Below are 16,675 nucleotides of genomic sequence, written 5' to 3' on the forward strand. Positions count from 1 at the left end.
CCAAGGGTGCTGGAGCTGCAGGCACTCCCCTTGGGGCTTAAATACATGGGGGAATTTGTTATTGAAGACAGGGCCGAACTTAAGAGGTCAACTTGCAGTCCCAGCTGGAGGGCTTGCGAAGGAATGTGAAATTCTGGTCCTCCCTCCCGTTGTCCTTACTTAGATGCTTAGCCATATTCAGGATGGTCACCCTCCCGCATCTCCTGTATCATCTCCAGAATCACTCCTTCCAGGTTGGGGCAACCTTTTTTGACAACGCTAATGCGCTGATAAGGGATGATCTATGGGGTGTGGTAATTTCCTAGATCGCCCTGGACAAGTGCTGCAGACCTGCCTTTGAAGGTGGTGTAGCTACCCTGAACATAGTATTGAACTGTAGGGCACCTTCTGATAATGGAAGATTGGTAAGTTGAGGGCTTTCACAACCTGGCGTACACAGTGGAGGGATGGTTTATAGATCAAAATAATCTCCCTCACTTACTTTATGGTGGGGACATCCTGAGCTCTCTGTCCACCCCCACACGGGCTGTGCTGCCTATCTGGGAGCTTGTGGTGAATCCAGGGCTCCAAGCCCACCACCACAATGTTGTGTTGTATATCGGGGCATTTGCTGTGAAGAACAGAGGGTGGGCGGGTAGGCTCACATTGGAGACCGCAATGTGAAGGGGGACTCCTGCAGGTCACGTCTCTTTGCGGCTTTGCCAGATGGTGCACCACTGGCATGTCAATCCTGGGCAACGTGCTTAACCATGGGTCACTGAAGTCTTTTCAAGAGCTGCAGGTGAAGTACCACATGCACCACATCTGGTTTTTCCACTACCTCTAGGTCCAGCACGCACTCATACTATAATTGCAACCCAACATGGTCATTCCGGAAAACTCTCCCATGGAGGCAAAAATCCTACTTCGTGGTATCAAGCAACACAAACTGTCCGTCCTATATCATATGTTGCTGTGCAATCAGCGGGACTCAATGTTCGGAGTATAGGAGGCATGGACACAAGACATTGGGTGACGGGAACACTTGGACTGGGTTGAGGAGGTGGCTGCCTGTTGGAAATGGTCCTCTCTGCAGGGTCATCCCCAAACGTTTTGCCTTTTTCCCTTCCCTTCTTTTTTTTTTTTTTTTTTTTGGCCTTAAGACTCTGGCACTTTACCACTGCTAACCAGTGCTAAAGTGCTTGTGCTCACTCCCATAAAACATAGTAACGTTGGTGTATCCACACTTGGCATACTTAATTTACTTATAAGGCCCTAGTAAGGTGTCCTACATGTGCCAAGGGCCTGTAAATCAAATGTTACTAGTGGGTCTGAAGCACTGATTGTGCTAACCTCTTAAATAACCTTTGAAACATGTCTCATGCCTGCCACTGTAGAGCCTGTATACGCATTTTCACTGTCATGTCGACTTGCCATTTAAAACGCCTTGCCAGGACTTAAACTCCCCTTTTTTTTTTATACATGACACCCCTATGGGTGTCATCATCAATTACAATGTTTGCATTTCTGTTTTTATGGTCTGGCTTGACTGCACAGCTGTTGCCAGATATTATGGGAGAATCAGCAGGATAGGTGTTTTGACTCCTCCCACATGTTAGGAGCTATTCATACATGTTATGAATGGGTAGAAGTTATGTGCTTCCACAAAAAAAGTGCCCTTCACAAGCTACCCGAGCTTGAACGTTAATGGGCAAAACATGCTATTAAAGTATACTAGACAATTTAAGGTGTTTTTCAATGGGAGCAACACAGATGGGAGGAGGGCAGTCATTAATGTATATAGGTTTTACATTTTGGGCTGGCTTAATAGTGCAAACATAAGCCAAACCTAAGTGGCATTGCCAATGCTTGTTCCAAGTTTGAAATGAACAGGCTGTGAGTATGATACTCTTTATTAGCTACATATCTGTAACTGAATACTCTAGGTAGAGATGATCTTTAAAAACATGTTTCTTCGTCATTCAATGTGGCATCCGGGCATTCATAAACAATCTTGCTTTAGGTAACATACTGGCACAAAAAAATTCAGCAATTTTCTGGGCATATTTTAAATGCTCTTCTGCATTCAACTTAAAAAAATGAGGGGAAAAAAATTAACATTTGCGTAACTATATGTTTGCAGCAGTAACTATATTTATTTATGCTATTGTTTATGTTTAAACTTTAATAGCACTATAGTGAAAACACAACAAATGGATAGTGCTCAGTTCTAGTGTTGAGTGGCATGCAATGTGGCAGCGAGAGTATAACCGTGCTGCACTCTCCACTCAAATATAAAGCCTTAAAAGGCCCTCTGAAGCTTCTTGTTCTGTTTGTTAGTTTCTAGAATGGCTCAGTTCTCCGCTTAGTCCATTTTGCATGTCACCAGCCAAGAGGGCTCAGTACGAGATCTGCAGCCCCCGTTTAAGTTGGTGGAGTGGGAGCCTCACAATGTCACTGATTTTCTGTTGCTAAGCCCTGGCTGCCTGCTGCCTTCCTCCAACACATGTCTGGGTTGGATGACAGCTGGGATTTGTGAATTTCCTCTGGAGAGTCACACACAAAGGAGGCTGAGGTGTGCTATTTATATCCTGATGGCACATCACCAGGCTGATGGTCTTACTGAACTAGATGGGAGGGAAGAGCTGACACTTGTACCTGAGTAGGGCTGTGTCTGTCCTCACACAAAGAGTAGTATACCCCTTTGTAGTGTTTCTGGAGTCAAGGAAGAAAAATGAGGACCTGTGGCCACTTGAAAGACCCTCTATGACGTTTCCCCCACTTCAAAGGCACCACTGGGGATAAGAACTGGACACCAGGCCTTACCAAAACAGTACACTTCTGGGTACATTCTGCCAGGAAGAAGGACTGTTGAGATGCTGAACGGATTACCACTCTGCTGGAACTCTACTGGACATTGTTGGACTCCTTCTTTGCTATGCCTGCCCCACTGTCTGCTTGCTTCCTTTCCAGAAGTGAGAAAGACTGGATCTCCATCTCTTCATCCCCAGAACCAAGTCACTCCAAGGGCTTTCTGGCTTGCCTTTTATTCTGTAGTCTCAGGGGCATCAATGTTTGCGTGCATCTCTCCTACAATACCTGGACTCTGCAACCTGTGAGTCCTGCCCTGCCAAGTGGTACCAGCCCAGTCGTCAGCTTTTGGTATTGGGTTTTACTGTGCTGAAACCCTCAACGTTATTGCATCACCTCCGTTTCACTGACCAGAATCGCTGCAATCTTCCTTGAACTTCCTTGATGCCGACCAATTGGCACTTAAGACGAGCACTTAAAATTGTTGACTGCATGGATCCAGGTACATGTCTCACCAGCATCCCCGGTGCATCACCTTCACATAACTGGCTGCATTGCTCGATGACAGCACATCGTGTTCATTGCAAAGGGTTCGATGCCGCATCTTGAGGACATCACATCAGTGGTTCGACAACGATGCATCCTCTGACTGCATGGATTGGAACCAACACATTGTCTCCTCCACCCCTCACGTCGAATCTTCAATGTAGGTGCAACCCTCCATCCAAGATCGGTCCCTGTAGCTGGCATGAGCTCCGTGCAGGGAAGCCTGAACTTTGGATTCACTCTGGTGTGGTATGACCAGATAGCCCTGGTTGGTGCGTTAAGCTTTTAAGCACTCCATTTGCAGATATTGAGCACTACAATTGCAGATATTCTTTAAAAAAAACATATCTCAACCTCTACTTAATGAATGTTTGCTGTTTTGGTTTTGTTCAAAATATTGAGATCTGCTTTTCCGACTTGGTGTGGATAATTGCTGTGTGGTGTTTTCATTGTTTTACTGGTTTAAGTGTTGCACAAATACTTCACATGTTGCCTCTTAACTTAAGCCTAACTGCTCAATGCCAAGCTACCAGAGAGTGAGCACAGCTTTATTTAGGGTGTGTATCTGACTTACCCTGACTAGGATTGTTGTCCCTACATGGACAGGGTGCAAATGTCTGCCAACTAAAGACCCAGTTTCTAACACTGCCCACAGGTAGGTGATGATAGATTCTCAGTTTCATCTGCTATAGCTCAAATGTTTGCACCACACATTCCTTATGAGAACATGGCTGTTCAAATGGGATTGGTTGGCTCAGGAAGTTTTTTGTACTTTAGCGACCCCTGGGAGGACCTGTTACACATATTTTGGCACTACCTGCCACTATCACACTTGTAGGAGGTTGTACTCGGAACCTTGGAGACAGTACTGGGCTTGACGATACATAGTGACATAATACTGGTCCTCCTATACATCATGGAGGATAACAGGGGTGATATATTCAAGAGGGCGCTTGTTAGAAATGGGGTCTTTGGTTGACAGTCGGGTCACCCCTGTTCAAGCAAGGACCCTCACTCTAGTCAGGGTAAAAGAGAATCACCCTCAGCTAACCCCTGCTTACCCTCTTGGTAGCTTGGTAGAGCAGTAGGCTTAACTTCAGAGTGCTAGGTGTGAAGTATTTGTACCAGCACACATGGTAACTTAATTAAAACACTACAAAATGACAAAACAAAGGTTTTGAAAAATAGGAAATATTTATCTAAACAAAACAAAACCAAAACTATAAAAATCTACAATACATAAGTCAAGTTATCAATTAAAAAGCAAAAAGAGTCTTTATGTAGTTTAAAACACACATGAACACTGTTAGCGTGAAAATGTACCTTGGGTGCATCAAAAATAACCCTGCACGGGTGAGTGTACGTCCAAAAGGGCTTGCGATGCATTAATTTCATTCACAAGCGAGACCTTGCGTCATTTCTCCTTTCGTCGGGTCAGGGCACGTCGTTTCTTCTCTCCGCAGGAGACCGATGCGTCGATCCGGTCAGCACTCTCGGGTCCGGTTTTACACACTCAGCGGTACTTGCATCAGAAATCAAGCTGCACGATGATTAACAAACCACGCAGCGCAGGTTTCAATCGACGAGTCACCGTCAGCGATGCTGCACGTCGTTTCTCCAGCTCTGTGCATCGATTCTTCGGTCGCGTTTCCGGCAAGCGTCGATTTTCAGCTGCAGAGCCGGCGGTGCATGGATTTCTCACTCTTGGGCTGCCAACTTCTCCTTTCAGGGTACCAGGAACTGGATGGGCACCACAGGGCAGAGTAGGAGTCTCTCCAGAGACTCCAGGTGCTGGCATAGAGAAGTCTTTGCTGTCCCTGAGACTTCAAACAACATTAAACGTAGAAATCCTCTACCAAACAGTTCAGTTGAAAATTTTTGTTTTTATTCCTCTTACGTTAGCTCCCAAATCCGTCACAAATTTGTATGGTGTTCCAATTCACATTAAAAGTTCATCACAATATCTTTTTCAAATTCCCAAATTTCCATTAGTCAAGTCCATTCTTTGATATTCAAGTTTTACAATATCGGGCGTACTCGCGGTAGCGTAGTGCTTCAATACAAGATTTGTTATTAAAACTTCAATAGGAACCTGAAACCATTGGTGGATTAGTGTAAATTAAGAGGCAGCAAAGTGATTTTGGAGATAGTAAAAAGGAAGTCCTGAGGAAGTCAATGGGTACTCCCAAGACGAAACACGTGTTGGCTTGGCTTAATGGATGGCTTGATTGATTGAATATCAAGGAATGGACTTGACTAATGGAAATTTGGGAATTTGAAAAAGATATTGTGATGAACTTTTAATGTGAATTGGAACACCATACAAATTTGTGACGGATTTTGGAGCTAACGTAAGAGGAATTAAATCAAAAATTGTCAACGGAACTGTTTGTAAGAGGATTTCTACGCTTAATGTCAACAATTTATGTTGTATATTAGTGTTTTTAGATCTTTAACGTAGGCTGCTATGATTGAAGATATTTGATAACTTTGGTTATCGTGTTGGGCTTTAGTGGGGGTATAACTCTCATATAGCAGCTTCGGTATAAAAATAATCAGAGTTAATTTGTGGGATATAGAGCGCCATTTACCCTATATTACCCCCGTCAGTTAGATTTACATTACATATACACTCCGTAACCCTCTGGAAGAACGCAAGGACAAAAGGAATTTAGTCAAATTAGTGTAATATTAGAATTCTAGAGAAATACGTTCATAAATAAATAAACAGTATGTACTATATATACAAAATAAGGGACAATGTCCACACAAAAATAGTCCGTTGCCTACTGAGCCAAAACACATAGGCCAAGCCCACACTTGACTCCAGCCTCAAAATGGAAAGAGGACTGCAGGGGCATCAGGTCAAAAATACACAGGTACCTCAGGAGGAGGGGGAAGGGAGGGGCACCTCAGCCGGAAGATAGTACTATGCCACTGCTCCTGGAGGGGGCTCCATGCCCACAGCGATGTCCTGGGGAGTGCAAAGCTACAGTCTCTTAGTGGGTGCTTTGCCCACTGCTTGATCCTGGGGAGTGCAAGGCAACGGTCTCTCAAGTGCATGGGCTGCCCACTGCTTGGTCCTGGGGAGTGCAAGGCCACATTCTCTCAAGTGGGTGGGTTGCCGACTGCTTGGTCCTGGGGAGTGCAAGTCCACAGTCTCTCAAGTGGATGGCTGTGCCCAGTGTGCTTCATCCTGCCAAGGATAGGGTGAGTGGATGCCTTCTTCCACTGGTTCTGGAGGGGGCTGTGTGCCCAGTGATGCAGCAATTTGGGGGTGGCAGGTCACAGTCCCTTACCTGGGTGTCAGAGCCACAAGATTTGCAGTGGTCAGGATGGATGATAGTCCATGGAGGCAGGGGTATAGTCCATCCACCGGTGGCTACGGCTGCACAGTGGTGGTAGTGCTGGTGCTAGTGGGTGTGCTGCCAGTGGTGGGGGGAGGCTCCAGCCCTTCTCCTGCAGCCTCGGACGGCTGCCCACTGGGGCTGCTGACAGTGGTGCTACTGTCAGAGATGCAGGTGGCGGTGCTTGCAGCGGTGCTGGCCGCGGTGGGGGTGCCGGTGCTGCCAGTGGTGGGGGGAGGCTCCAGCCCTTCCCCTGCAGCCTCGGGTGGTGCCCACTGGGGCTGCTGCTGCTGACAGTAGTGGTGCTTGCAGTAGTGCAGGTGGTGGTGCAGGTGGCAGTGTTTGCGGTGGTGCTTGCAGCAGTGTAGGTGGCGGTCCTGGCCGCGGTGCAGGTGGCAGTGCTGGCTGTTGTGCTGGTAGCCACCAGGCCTTCACCTGCAGGCTCGGATGGCTGAAGTGCCTTGGCTGGTGTTTTCTACCCCTTCCTGCCCTTGGCAGATAGTGGTGTCACCTTAGGTCTGGCAGCTGGAGTCTTTGACGTGGCCTGGCTGGGTGGTTGTAGCTCCTTCCCCTTACTAAATGCTGTCCCCTAAATCACCTTGCCAGGTAGCGGAATGTTCTTTGCCTTGGCAGGGGTTGGTAGCACACTGGCTGGCCTGACAGGTGTCCCCTTTGAGCCTATGACAGCTGCAGGAACCACAACGGACGTGGACTTGGTGGCTGAGGTGCTGGGCTGGGGTCTGGCCACACTGGCCTGAGGGGAAGGACGGGGGAGGGGTAGGGAACAGGTCAATGTTGGCTAGGAAAAGCTTCTTAGGGACATTGAGGCGGGAAGAGGGTGAAGGTTTGGGAGTGAAGGGATAGGGAGTGGTTGTAGGAGATGTCAGTCTGCTGTGTTTGGGTGCAGGTGCATGAGCTGGATGTTGTTGTGAGGTGGTTAGCTGTTGAGTGGGTGTGTGCTTACATTTTTGTACTTTGGGAGGAGAGGTCACAGACACAGTGGGTGAGGACACAGGGGACGTGTACATGGATGTGGGGATTGGTGACTGCCAGAGAGGGGTGTGTAGTGATGGGTGTGCTAGTGAAGGAGGTAGTGGATGAGGATGTAGTGCATGCAGGTGTGAGTGGAGACGCTACTGGGAGGGAGGTGGATGAGGAGGAGGAGGGGGACACATTAGAGGCAGCGGATGTTGGTGTGTCTGCATGGGGATGGTGCTTGTGTGAGTGCCTGTGAGATGAAGTGTGGTGCTTGTGTTTGCCTGAGCCACTTTTATGTGTTGATTTGGGTGAATGCTGGTCGGAAGGTGTGCTTGGGATAGGTTGGGGTTGAGGGGATTGGGACTGGGTAGAGGAAGTTGGAGGGGGGAGGCTTGAGACAGGGACAATGGCTGCCATCAGTGCGGAGGCCAGAGCATGAAATGCTCTCTGTTGGGCCGCCATGCCAGAGTGAATGCCCTCCAGGTATGCATTGTTTGTTGCAAATGCCTCTCAACACCCTGGATGGCATTCAGTGTGGTTGACCTCCCAACAGTGAGGGACCTCAAGAGGTCAATAGCCTTCTCACTGAGGGCAGCAGGCCTGACGTGCCTGGGGCAAAGGTGATGCCCACCCTCCTGAGTGAGCAGGCACGGGAAACACGGTGAGGGCCTGCTAGGACGGCGGTGCTGGTAGAGGGGTTGGCGGCTGTACCTGTTGTTGGGGTGAGCACAGAGGTGTCCGCCACCGGCAGGGATTTTCCATCAGAGGAAGAGTCGCTGTCTGTAGTGTCCCCTCCTGTCTCTGTCGTGGTGCTCCCCTCGCCTCCTTCCCACTGGTACCCTCACCCTCGATGGACTTGACCTCCAGGCCCATGTGGGATGCAGCTCCCTCTGTCGCTGGTGCCTCTGCTCCTCTTCCAGATGATGCTAATGCACACAAGGACAGGGTAACAAAACAAAAAGGGGGGGAGAGACAGAGGATACACTTGGTCAATGCCAGCAACACCACTACCGTTGGATGTACACAACACACAGGGAGCTGCCCTATGCATTAGGCCATGCACTACCAGTTACAGTGCTAGTCACCAGCCCATGGGGGACATGACATAATGCCATCAGCTGCACACCTAAATCCCACAGGACCCTGCCCAGTAGTAGAAGCCCACTAACACCATTGGGTTAGGAGTGCTTCAGAGCCTGCCCAACAAGGGACCTACCCTGCCATGTTCGCCCTGGCCTATGGGCACCCACAGTCCACATCCCCCACCCAGGTAAAACCTTAAAACGTGCCAAATCATGAATCTGAATTTGTACTCACCCCCATGTGGCTGCTGTGATGCCCTCAAGTGCCCATCCAACTCTGGATAGGCCACTGCCATGATGTGGAACATCAGAGGGGTCAGGGTACGACGGGCATCCCTCCCTCATTGGGAGGTCAGCCCCAGCTGGGCCTCCACTGTCTTCGTTGCCCACCCGCGCTGGTCCTCACACCGTTTGCAGCAGTGGGTGCTCCACCTGTCAAAGACCCCGTGGTCCACACCTCCTCAGCGATGGCACGCCAAATACCCTTTTTCTAGTGGGCGCTAACCTGCAGGAAAAATAAAGCAGAGAAGGGATTAGTAATACCGTCTGGACCGTCACACTCATGGCCCAACATATCCCTCCCATCCACTAACGGACATACATTGACCACCGTACATGCAGCACTCTGCCCAGGACCCCTCAGACCCACCCCCACATGGGTCTTACACACACACAGCAATTCATACATTCATGGCCTACACATCATGCTCACAGTGTACTCACCTGTTTGTCTGGAGGACCATAGAGTAAAGTGTACTGGTGTAGGACCCCATCCACAAGTCTCTCCAACTCCTCCGTAGTGAAGGCAGGGGCCCGTTCCCCAGACACATGAGCCATTGTCGCTTCCAGACACAAGTCACAGCAGCACTTGCAGTGTAGGTCCTCTCCTGTTAAAGATCAGGTAGCAAGTGAGTGAACAGATAGAAAATGGCAGTCACGTCCGTGGTGGTGAGTACATCGCCATTGGCTCCTGGAACCCATAGGGCCCAATGATAACCAATGCGAAGTTGCGCGGCGGTCGTCGATCGCCTACCGCAACGGCTCACGGCAGCTGACTTACCTCATCTACCGCAGTAGATGTGTGATTATGACCCTCTGCTCACCATTTTCCTCCCTAGCCTTCGACCGCTGAGGATGAATATAAGATGGAGACATCCACAAGTGTACACACCCCTGGTGGACCTTGTGACAATGGAGGACAGACACATTATCATAACCTACAGACTTTATCAGGCTATAATCCAAGAACTGTGTGCACAATTGGAGCCAGACCTGATGTCAGCTATCTGCCAGCCAACAGGTATCCCCCCTCTAGTGCAGTCCTATCAGTGCTCCATTTCTTGGCAAGTGGTTTCTTCCAAACAACAGTGGCCATGGAATCAGGGATGTCTCAGCCAATGTTCTCCTACGTGTTGACCAGAGTGTTGTCTGCCCTGCTGAAACACATGCACACCTAGATCGTATTCCCACAGGTGGAGGAGTTGGCCACAGTGAAAGCTGACTTTTATGCCCTGGGACATATCCCCAACTTCATTGGTGCCACTGATGGTACACATGTAGCATTTGTCCCCCCTGGAAAAATGAACAGGTGTTCAGGAATAGAAAAAGCTATCACTCTATGAATGTGCAGAAGGTGTGTTTGCCTGACCAGTACATCTCCCATGTGAATGCCAAGTATCCTGGCTTTGTGCATGCCGCCTTTATCTTGAGGAATAGCAGCATCCCATATGTGATGGCTCAACTCCAGAATCACCGGGTGTGGCTGATAGGTGAGCCCAAGGTTCCCACCCAGTAAATGTTGGTGTCTGGGTATGGGGCTGTCGTTAAGGGTTAGTGTGTGTCTAACACTTTTCCCTCGATGTTTTCAGGTGACTCTAGTTACCCCAACCTCTCATGGCTACTGACCCCAGTGAGGAATGCCAGGACAAGGGCTGAGGAACGTTACAATGAGGCACATGGGTGAACAAGGAGGATTATTGAGTGAACCTTCGGCCTCCTGAAGGCCAGGTTCCGGTGCCTCCATCTGACAGGTGGATCCCTATACTACTCACCCAAGAAGGTGTGTCAGATTATCATTGCATGTCGCACCACCTGGCCTTGAGACACCAGGTGCCTTTTCAGCAGGAGGATGAGCCTGAAGATGGTCTTGTGGCAGCGGTGGAGCCTGTGGACAGTGAAGAAGAGGAGGAAGAAGATGTGGACAACAGAAGTCATATCATACAGCAGTACTTCCAGTGATACACTGAAACTTTACTTTACTTTTCAGTTTTCTGTTGGACATTGTACCTGGCAGCCTGATTTCCGTGTCTGTGGCCACTTACTGTACCCTTTGGCATCTCTATTTTCAGATCTCCGTGGCCCAATCTGGCTCCTCATATGTTTACTTCTGCCCACTACAGGTCATACCAATGTATTAATTACTGTACATATGAATTGCAATGTTTTCAGAATGTTGTACTCATACATACTTCAATCAATTGACAGACTCCAGAGTTGTATTTGTTCCAAGGGTGTTCATTTAAGTGCTAATAAGAAGAGGGGGATGTGCAATGGGCTGGAGTGATGGGGGAGGAATGTCCAGTTAGAGTCCAGTCTCTTGGTATCACAGGTGCATTGTCCAATGGGGCATGGGAAGGGGAGTAATGGCAGTTCAAGGTGGACAGGGTGACAGAATGGGACAGAAGGGTGACAATCAGGAGAGTCCTATTTCCTGGTGGGGGTCTTGGCAATGTTCTCTGGCTTCTGCCTGGATCGCAGGGACCGGTTGTGGGGTGGTTCTCCTTCTGCAGGGGGTAGGGTTGTGGTGGCCTGTTGGTCTTGTGGCAGGGCCTTCTGTCCACTAGCGCCGGTGGAGGTGGAGGGCTGTTCATCGGTGCTGCTAGTGTCAGGGGCCCGTTGGTGTGCCACTGCCTCCCTCATGGTGTTGGCCATGTCAGCCAGCACCCATGCAAGGGTGACCTGGATGTTGTAGATGTGTTTGAGGTCCTCCCTGATCCCCAGGTACTGTCCCTCCTGCCACCGCTGGGTCTCCTGCAACTTGACCAGTATCTGGCCCATCATCTCCTGGGAATGGTGGTATGCTCCCAGGATGTTTGTGAGTGCCTCGTGGAGAGTGGGTTCCCTGGGCCTGTCCTCCCCGTCACACAGCAGTCCTCCCAGCTTCCCTGTGGTCCTGTGCCTCTGTCCCCTGAACTGTGTGCTCACTGCCACTGACCCCAGGTCCCTGATTTTCTTGGGTTTGTGGGGTAGCCTTGGGTCCCTGTAGTTTTGGACACACTGCTGATTGACGTGTCCTGGGGACAGTGGCATGGGCCCGCTGGGTGGGTGCTGTGCTGGTGATTCCTGCGGGGGGAGGCTCTGTGGTGGTATGGGACTGTGGCGGGGTAACCGACTGTCCAGAGGTCCCTGATGGGCCAGGTTGGTCATCGTGATCCAGGCGTGCAGAGCTGCTGTCATCACTGTGGGCCTATTCTGGAGGGGGGACTGGATGTAGCTGGCAACTCCTCTCTGGTGATGTTGAGTAGGGGTCCTCTTGGGATGCAAATGCAGTGTGATTGTATCTGTGTGTGCCATCTTGTGCATTGGTGTGTTTCCCTGTATGGTTGTGACTGCCCTGTCAGCTTTGCCTTGTGTGAGTGGTGATTTTGTGGGCTAGGATAGTCTCTCTAATGGGCATGCTTTGGTGATGGGTGTCTATGCAGGTCTGTGATGGGGGGCCATGGATTGGTGTGGCATGCAGGGCTTGGTATTGGGATGGGTGGGTTGTCATAGTGGGGTATATTTGAGGTGGTGGAGTGATAGGGGTGAGGGTAAGGATAGGAGTTTGTGATTGCATGCAGGTAGGGTGGGGGGATATAATTGTAAAGATTTGACTTACCAGAGTCCAGTCCTCCTGCTACTCCTGTGAGGCCCTCAGGATGCATGATCGCCAAGTCTTGCTCCTCCCATGTTGTTAGTTGTGGGGGAGGAGGTGGGAGTCCACCGCCAGTCCTCTGTATAGCTACCTGGTGTCTTGCAACCATGGAACGCACCTTCCCCCGTAGGTCGTTCCACCTCTTCCTGATGTCGTCCCTTGCTCTTGGGTGCTGTCCCACGGCGTTGACCCTGTCCACGATTCTGCGTCATAGCTCCATCTTCTTTTCAATGGGCGTCTGCTTCACCTGTGATCCTAATAGCCGTGGCTCTACCCGGATGATTTCCTCCACCATGACCCTTAGCTCCTCCTCTGAAAACCTAGGGTGTCTTTTGGGTTCCATGGATGTGGTTTGAGTGTTATGTGTGAGGATGTGTTGGGTGATGTTTGGGGTGATGTGTTGTAGTGTGTGCTGTGAGGTGCGTGGATGGTGTATGGGTGATGGTGTTCTGTGGCTCAGATTGGGTGGGTGCTCCTGGCTTGTCTCTCTCTCAGTTTTTCATTGAAAGGGTTGTGGGTAATGTGGGTGTGTGTTTTATAGTGGCGTGCGAGTGTGGGTGTGGTGTGTGTATGTGTGTCAGGTGTGTCAAGTTTGAATTGTCTAATGTGGTGTATTTTTGTTAGTGTGTGTGTATTTTGTGCGCAGTGGTGTGCCAATAGTTTACCACGGTTGAAAGACCGCTGCAGTGATTCGTGGGTCCTGATACTGAGGGCGTATTCCTGTTGGCTTAACGGTGTGGGTTTTGTTAATGCCAATTTATCACTGACCTTTGGTCTGGCGGACTTGTGTGGGTGTCTGTATAGTGGCAGATTTCTCTGTGTGGGTCATAATACCCTTAGCGGTATACTGCTGCAGTCACGGTATGTTGGCGGCCATCAGCACGGCAGTAAACGGCATTTACCGCCAGGGTTGTAATGAGGGCCTATATGTCCTACCTTAACCATACACTGCACCCTGTCCTTGGGGCTACCTAGGGCCTGCTTTAGGGGTGTCTGACAAGTAAGAAAAGGGAAGGTTTAGGCTTGGCAAGTGGGTACACTTGCGAAGTCGAATTTACAGTTAAAACTGCATACAAAGACACTGCAATGGCAGGTATGAGACATGATTACAGAGCTACTTATGTGGGTTTCACAACCAGTGCTGCAGACCCACTAGTAGCATTTGACTTAGAGGCCCTGGGCACTTCTAGTGCACTGAACTAGGGACTCACTAATAAAACAAATATGCCAATCATGGATAAGCCAATTACATACACATTTTGTAAAGGAGCACTTTCACTTTAGCACTAGTTAGCAGTGGTAAAGTGCCCAGAGTAACAAAAACAGCAAAATCAGAGTCCAGCACACATCAACAACCTGGGGAACAGAGGCAAAAAGTTAAGAGAGACCACACCAAGGATGAAAAGTCTAACAGCGCTGATCTGGTTGGACCTACTGTAGCTAAGCGTGACATTGAATGGGTGTGAAAAGATACTGTGCCCCCCCAGTAGCTGGAGGAGCCACTGGTATGGATCATGGAACATCCTGTATACTTGGCCACGGGGTGCCCACAGAAGCATTACAAAGTTTGGAAGGACTGGCCTGGACATGGACACGGAGGGATAGACCTGGAGCCATGTCCATCTTGATTGTGGTCCTTGGAGAGGCAGACACATTTCTGTGGGGTCACCTCTGATTGATTGCATGAGGTGATGCTTTAGTTTAATGCTTTTTGTTTGGCCTCCCTTGGGGACGTATCTTTGTGGCTCACTATGTGGCAAGGCAACGTGTACTATGGAGATTCTATTTTAACTTACTGCTGGCTCCATACCATTTTTGGTCACATTGTGTAGGTAAACACATTAAAAAAGTATTTTTTTTTAAAAAGGGTGCCTGTCTTCAGTCCTTTTTGCCACATTACTCACCTAAGCTCAGCTACATAAGAGAGAATAAGAGCACCACTCTGGTCATCACGAATGAGACTAAAACACTAACCACATAGGCCATTCTACAAACATGCTCCCAACCAAGGACCACCTAGGCTGTAATGTGCTGCCTGACCATTAATGCACCTCGCCACCCTGTCAAAATGTTTAATCACTCAGTAAAATATAACTAAGATGCACTACTCTTCAGCATGATGTTGTGAAACTATTTTAACCATCAGATGTGTCTATCATAAACCAAACGTATTCATGCATTGGAGATGCACTGTTTTTTAGATTTGTATCATCTAAAAGCTGAGCCACAACCAGCTGTGCTATGTAGAAATTAATATATGGAACATAGGCATTGTGCCACAAACAGTCACAGAAAACTAACATAGTGACATCTATGGCAATGTGTGCGGCATCATATGAATGTTGCACCCAAAGTCCAAATGCACCAAAATTTCCTGCACATCGGTAACCCAGTGTTGGAAAGTGGATTATTGGGAAGGGCAGGTAAGTACCTACACTTAACAATAGGCCACTAACCCCCACTTGGTCTCAATAAATGAATCCCTGCTCAACCCTTGGTAGTTTGGCCACGAGCGACAAGGCTTAACTTAGGATACAGGCAAGTAAAGCAATTAAAAATCACAAAACAATGAATAAGTAAAATACAAAACACAATAGAAATCCAACACCAATTTATAAAAATAGATTATATTTTTATCTTTAAATTGACACCAAAATTACTAAAGTCGGATAAGGGAAAACTGAGATATTCATTTTTAAAGAATTAATGCTTTTTAGCACATAGAAAGGGTTAAAAAAAGGTCACACTGGAGAGGAACAAAGTCCAGAGTTCAGGCCACCCACAATGAAGTGTTTCTTGATACAGGAAAGTGGTCCACAGCACCAGCCAAGGGTTCAGACACTCTGGTTTGCCTCTTTGAGTATGGACCCCTGCCTGCTCTGAAAAATGAAACAGAAACGTTTCATTTTTTCATTTTGTAATGCATCTCGTTTTCCTTTGAGGAAAATGGGCTGCATTAAAAAAAAAAAAAAAAAAAAAACTGCTTTAATTAAAAGCAGCCACAGACATGGTGGTCTGCTGTCTCCAGCAGGCCACCATCCCTGTGAGTGCTGCGAGTCGCAAGGGGGTTGCAAATTGCGACCCCACCTCATTATTTTAATGAGGTGGGCCTTTGCGACCCCCTTGCGAGTCGCAGATGGTGTCAGGGACATCATCCTGCATCCTGAATTGTAACTCACAAATTGCGAGTCTCTTTGACTTGCAATTTCTGAGTCGCAATTCAGGAATTTCCTGCATCTGGCCCTTAATTCCAAAATTGAATTTGTAAATACATTTAGTTTAAAAGCAGCCAGCAAGGCAGGCCTGCCTTTAAAATGACAGTGGACACCACAGCAGTGCTCCTGTGGGGACACTACCTATGCTAGTGTCCCTAAACTTACATGCCCTACCATGTAAAGGGACTTATAGGTAGGTTGACATAGCCAATTATAATTAGCCTAATTTGCATACTGATTTTACATGGAGCACAGGCCCTGGGACTGGTTAGAGTCAAGAAAACATCAGCAAAAAGTAAAAAATGGGGGCAAAAAGTTAGGGGCCTTCTGCAATCAGCCCTGATTTCTCACACCTAGGTGCATGAAATTATACATTAACTGTGCATTATAAACTTGACCATCCAAAACACTGTGGCAAGCTCAGCCACTCCATGGATGTCATCATCCTACAACTAGGAGTAGAAAGGGGACCACTACCAATACCAGCGCATAGGCAGCAAAGGCGGAGGGAGTGTGTGTTCTGCCTAATTAAGCTCAGGGAGTAGGAGGTGACCAAATTCTATTGACTCAGGAAGAAGTCCATAATAGAATTGCTGCAGGAGATTGGGCCAAGTCTGCTGCCATTAACTGCCAGGCCCACCAACATTCTTCCCCAGGTGAAGCTGATGCCTGTGCTACATATGCTTGCCCATTGTCTTGGATGTCATCATTCGCCACACATCACAGTACCTCCTCTTCCCCAAGACACAACAACAACAGATGGAGAACAAGTAAGGGTGCTATGCCATTGCATGGTTTCCACAT

This window comes from Pleurodeles waltl, chromosome 3_1 (genome assembly GCF_031143425.1).
Source record: "Pleurodeles waltl isolate 20211129_DDA chromosome 3_1, aPleWal1.hap1.20221129, whole genome shotgun sequence".
In the NCBI taxonomy this organism is placed as follows: Eukaryota; Metazoa; Chordata; class Amphibia; order Caudata; family Salamandridae; genus Pleurodeles; species Pleurodeles waltl.